Here is a 6,000-nt window from a genome sequence, read left to right as displayed (position 1 = left end):
CCCTAGCTACCAACTCCATGGCAACTGTCTGAAGCTGAACCAGACCGTTCACAACCGTGGAGCATTATTTGACCCCAAGAGGAACTTCTGACCACATATCTGAGATAATAATAAGACTGCCCATTTCCACCTCCGTAGCGTCACTGGACTCTGCCCTGCCTCAGCTCAACTGCTGCAGAAACTCTCAAGCTTGCCTTTGTTATTTCTAGAGTTAACTATTCCAATGCACTCCTGGTTAGCCTCACACATTCTATCCTCTGTAAACTTGAGGTCATTCAAAACTCTGCTGCACATGTCCTTACTTGTGCCAAGTCCTGTTCAGTCATCACCAATCTGCTCGCCAAATTGGCTTCTGATCAAGCAATGCCTTGATTTAAAAATTCTCACCTTTGTTTTCAAATCGCTCAATGGCCTCGTCCTACTGTACTTCTGTAATTTCCTTTAGACCTACAACCCTCTGTGATATCTGCTCTCATCTAATTCTGAACTCTTGAACATCTTTGGTTTTAATTGTTCCATAGTTGGTGGCCATGCCTTCTGCTACCCATGCCCTGAGCTCTGGAATTCTCTTCTTAAACCATCCCACCTCTCTACCTGTCTTTTCTCCTTTAAGATGTTGCTTAAGATGAGGGGGGACCTGATTGAGGTATACAAAATTATGAGGGGCATTGATAGGAAGAAACTTTTCCCTGAGCGGAGGTGTCAATAACCAGGGGGCATAGATTTAAGGTAAGGGGCAGGAGGTTTAGAGGGGATTTGAGGAAAAATATTTTCACCCAGAGGGTGGTTGGAATCTGGAACTCACTGCCTGAAGGGGTGGTAGAGGCAGGAACCCTTACAACATTTTACAAAGTATTTAGATGTGCACTTGAAACACCATGGCATACAGGGCTACGGGCCAAGTGCTGGAAAATGGGATTAGAATAGATAGGTGCTTGATGGTTGGTACAGACACAATGGGCCAAAGGGCCTGTTTCTGTGCTGTATATGACTCTAAACCCTACTTTTTTGACCACGCTTTTAGCCATCTGCCCGAATATTGCCTGATGTGGTTTAGTGTACAATTTTGCTTTATAATGCTGATGTGAAGTGCCTTGAACATTTTATTACATTAAAGGTGCTATATAAATTCAAGTTGGTCCAATCAAATAAAATATATTTTAGTTTTTAAAGCATGAGGGCATATTTTATGACTGGCCAGTTGCATACCATGAGGTTGTAAGCCCTGCGTCCTCTGTCCAATATTAGGCTCAGTAGAAGTTGATAGCCTTCTAGCAGTTGTAGTCAACCAGTGACACAGGTTCTTTTTGAGAGCTGCAGTCTTCTTCCTGCTTGAGTCTCTTCATACAGACAACACTCAGGTAGTCAATGCAGGTTCTGGAAATGCACCAGAATCAAACCTGAGGTCCTTCGTAAAAGGGACAGCCTTTGAAAGGAAGCATCTTGCAAACATTTCTAACATTTATAAGCAAATGTACTAGATTAAAAGTTTACAGCCATTTGGCCCATCATGTTCAAGTAGCCATCTAGCCAAATCCCACTTTCTGGCTCTTGGTCCATAGCCTTGTAGGTTATGGCACTTCCAGTGCATGTGAGCCGCATGGAAAGTGGCAGGATACACAAGGTCGCGTTGTACAGCAAGCTCGTCACTGGTATCAGACCCACTGGCCGTCCATGCCTCCACTTTAAAGACGTCTGCAAACGCGACATGAAGTCCTGTGACATTGACCACAAGTAATAGGAGTCAGTTGCCAGTGATCGCCAGAGCTGGTGGACAGCCATAAAGACGGGCTAAAGAATGGTGAGTCGAAGAGACTTAGCTGTTGGCAGGGAAAAAGACAGAAGTGCTAGGAGAGAGCCAACTGTGTAATAGCCCCGACAACCAATTTTATCTGCAGCGCCTGTGGAAGAGTCTGTCACTCTAGAATTGGCCTTTATAACCACTCCAGGCGCTGCTCCACAAACCACTGACCACTTCTAGGCGCTTACCCATTGTCTCTCGAAACAAGGAGGCCAAAGAAGAAGAGTGCAAACCCAAGTACTTTTTAAATGTTATGCCTTTAGCACCATTTCAGACAGTGAATTCCAAATCCCCGCCATCCGCTCAGTGAAAAAGTATACCCTCAAATCCCCGCTAAACCTCCTACCTCTTACCCGACATCTATGACCCCTGGTTGGACCCCTGAACAAAGGGGAATAGGGCCTTCCTGTCCACTCTGTCTAGACCCCTCATAATTTTACACACTTCAGTTAGATCTGCCCTCAGCTTCCTTTGTTCCAAAGGAAACAACACTAGCCTATCCAATCTTTCATCATAACTATGATTCTCCAGTCCAGGCAAAATCTTCATTAATCTTCTCTGTACCCTCTTTAATGCAATCATATCTTTCCTGTGGTGCATGCAATACTCCTGCTGTGGCCTATTTAGTGTTTTATACATTTCCAGCATAACTCAACAGCTGTTATATTCTATTTTTTTTTATTTCCAAAATATACTTTATTCATAAAAATCTGTAAAAATTACATTGCCAAACAGTTTCCAAACAGCACCAAAAAATACAAACATTGCAAGGGAGATCAGTTTTCTTCAATACTGTCATGAGTTTCTTCCCAACCCTTCCGTTTCACAATTGTCATGTCAATTACAGTTTTACATTTACAGCAATTGAGAATATTAACGATTACAGTTCGAGGGGTTTCCCATTGATCCAGCCCCTCAGTCCAGCTTGGTGGGGGAACCTTACACTGTGGTCTTTCCCCATTGAGCCTTTGCTGCGGCTGCCCCAAGCTTTAGTGCGTCCCTCAGCACGTAGTCCTGGACCTTGGAATGTGCCAGTCTGCAACATTCGGTGGTGGACAACTCTTTGTGCTGGAAGACCAGCAAGTTTCGGGCAGACCAAAGGGCGTCTTTCACCGAATTGATAGTCCTCCAGCAGCAGTTGATGTTTGTCTCGGTGTGCGTCCCTGGGAACAGCCCGTAGAGCACAGACTCCTGTGTTACAGAGCTGCTTGGGATGAACCTTGACAAAAACCACTGCATCTCTTTCCACACCTGCTTTGCAAAGGCACATTCCAGGAGGAGGTGGGCGGCCGTCTCTTCCCCACCACAGCCAACGCGGGGGCACTGTGCGGAGGGGGCGAGACTTCGGGTGTGCATGAAGGATCTGACGGGGAGGGCCCTTCTCACCACCAGCCAAGCTACGTCTTGGTGCTTGTTTGAAAGTTCTGGTGATGAGGCATTCCGCCAAATGACTTTGACAGTCTGCTCGGGGAACCCTTCTGGTGATGAGGCATGCCTCAGCTGATAAAGGTATGCCTTCTTGACCACCTTATCTACCTGCCCAATCACCTCCAAGGTCCTTCTGTTCCTCTACACTTCTCAGTATCCTACCCTTATCCCTTGTCTTGTTAGTCTTCCCGAATATAATCTAATCATTCATAGAACTTACAGATAACTTATTCAGGCCCTTGTTCTTTTTGAGTAAATTGCTGGATGCTTATTAAGTGGTGGATTGATGATTTATGGTGGTTGTTATTTTTCAATTACCTGCATAGTGATTCAAAGTAGTTTTTGATTGGTTCACACTTAGCCAATATAATATTTAAGCAAATCAGCTTGAGTAACCTAACACATAGCGATTGTGTGAATCAATTGCAAATGTGTGATATATATTTAAGGGGCTGAATTATTTTTTGCCAACAGGGGTCCCGGCAGCGGACTGAAGGGTGGGGGGAGACCCCCACCTCAGCCCTCCATCAAACCCCTGTTGCAATTACACAGCGGGCAGGCAATTAACTGCCCACTGTCAGGGATGCCATCCCTTTAAAGGATGAGCTCCCTTCTCCAAGAGCTGCCAGCCAATTGGGAGTAGTCGCCACTGCCGGTACTGCAGAAGGCTCTGCTATACTGAGGACATCGGAGCCCACGGGAGAGGTACGTGAAGTTGGGGTCACCAGGGCCATTCAGACTTGGCAACAGGGTGGAGGGGAGGGGGAGTTAGTGAGGATGTATTCCCGGTGTGGGGGGGAGCAATGGTCACCACTGGGGTGCCCTCTGGGGGCCCTGGATTTTCCCAAAAGGAGGGACCACCCGACCTCGCTAGGGGCCGCCATGCTTTACCTAGCAGTGTCTCCCGGTGCCTGCGGGCCCCTCTGCCTTCCATTAAATTGAGATGGAGGAAGGAAGAGGCCCTTAAGTGGCCATTATTTGGCCAGTTAAGGGGCTCAATTAGCCTGGGACGGGAAAGTCATCCTCAGCCTTCCTGGCTCCAGTCTAAATTGGAAAGCATCAGGAAGGTGACAGGTACTCCATCCCCTGCCTTCTGATGCAATTTTATGGGCCGCCTGCCTCCATTCTTGTCCCTAGGAGGCCCATAAATTTCAGTCCAAGGTGTGCAGCATGTGTGCGAATCCCCCAAAACACTTCGAAAATGTGATACTCTATAGATGTAAGCGAAATATAAAACTTTTAATGATAGAAATATTAAATTCTATTTTATCAATCATAATATATGATTTTATTTTCATGTACATCCTTCCTTGCTTCTAAATTTTGAAGATGGAAACATGCTATCCTAGGGATGAACATACATGAGGCAATCTGTTTGATAGTTTATGTTGTCAAGAAATCCTGCTATGCCAAAGGAGCATTTTTTTAATTCATCAATTGGAAACCTACAATAAACTTTTAATGAAACACAAATAGCTGGAATCCTACAGATAACTTTTAAAAAAAGCTGGCAGCCAAGATGGCCACCGCAATTTGCATTTGAACATCTTGCACATTCCAAGGCATCAAAGAGGAGACATGTCTGATGAGCCTGTACCCAAACAATGGCTTACTCTATTGATTGAGTTACCTGAGATTGCTTTCATTAGCAAGACATTCAAAGTCATCCTGGGACATTAACATTGAAAGGGCGAAGGGGAGGGATTGAAATTCCTCAACTTGAATCTCGTTAGAAGATACCAGATAATACACTGAGACAGTCTGTCCATCTCTGTGAAAGCTGGGTGTTTCCCTTGGACAAAGCAGACAAGCCATAACTCAGACTGGGCAGAAGCCAGAAGGGCTGTCTCTCTCTCTCGCTCTCTCTCTCTCTCCAGAAGGCATGATTTGGTGGGGTGGGGTGGGGGGGTGCGAAGTTTAGCTGCCGGTTGCTGGATCCAAGACAAAGACACCAGGGGAAGAAAGGCAGCTACAATTCTGCCTCCAAGAAAACCTTGAACCAGGTGGGCCAGCCACAATATGAACTTCTACCAGCCAAAGATTTCAAGAACACATCCTCAGCCGAAAGTCAATGGAATCACCTAACCCCACAGACTCACTATGTATTATTTTTTTATTTGTTCTGGGCTCTAATCCAACTACAAATCTACTCCTCATCACTCTGTAATCTATTTGTGTGTGTGTGATTCTTGTGTGTGTGTGTGTGTGAATGTGTAGTGTAATTTTATTATTTTATTTAGATTGTTAAGTATAATAAACTCGCCTTTTTCTTGTTTAAACTCAAGAACCTGTCTGATTGGTTCTTTTGCAATCATAACAAAGGGTAAATGGTAGAACACTGTTTAAAAAGGAGTAAACCCTGTTGCAGTAAAATAAGAGGAAGAAAAAGAGGGGAGCCTTGAGACCCCTCCTCGCCTGGTCGTAACAATGTGATGTTACAGAAGTATGTACAATTACTTATGTTAGTATACTATAATAACACTATAATGCAATAAAGCAACATCAACAACAAGACTTTGTGTTTATACAGTGCCTTTAATGTAGAAAAGCATCATAAGGGGTTTCATCGAAGCATAAGAAAAATATTTCCAATCCATAGGAAATATTAAGAGGGTTGAACAAAAGCTGGGTCGACGAGGTGGATTTTAAGGATGATCCCAAAGGAGAAGAGAAAGAGGGTGAAACAGTAAGATTTATAAAGTGAAGTCCAGAGTATGGGACCTAGTGTGCTTTTAGCTATCTATCAACAAAGGAAGTGAAGGACAGCAGTC

Source organism: Heterodontus francisci, chromosome 16, assembly GCF_036365525.1.
Source record: "Heterodontus francisci isolate sHetFra1 chromosome 16, sHetFra1.hap1, whole genome shotgun sequence".
In the NCBI taxonomy this organism is placed as follows: Eukaryota; Metazoa; Chordata; class Chondrichthyes; order Heterodontiformes; family Heterodontidae; genus Heterodontus; species Heterodontus francisci.
This window is presented reverse-complemented; position numbering follows the sequence as displayed.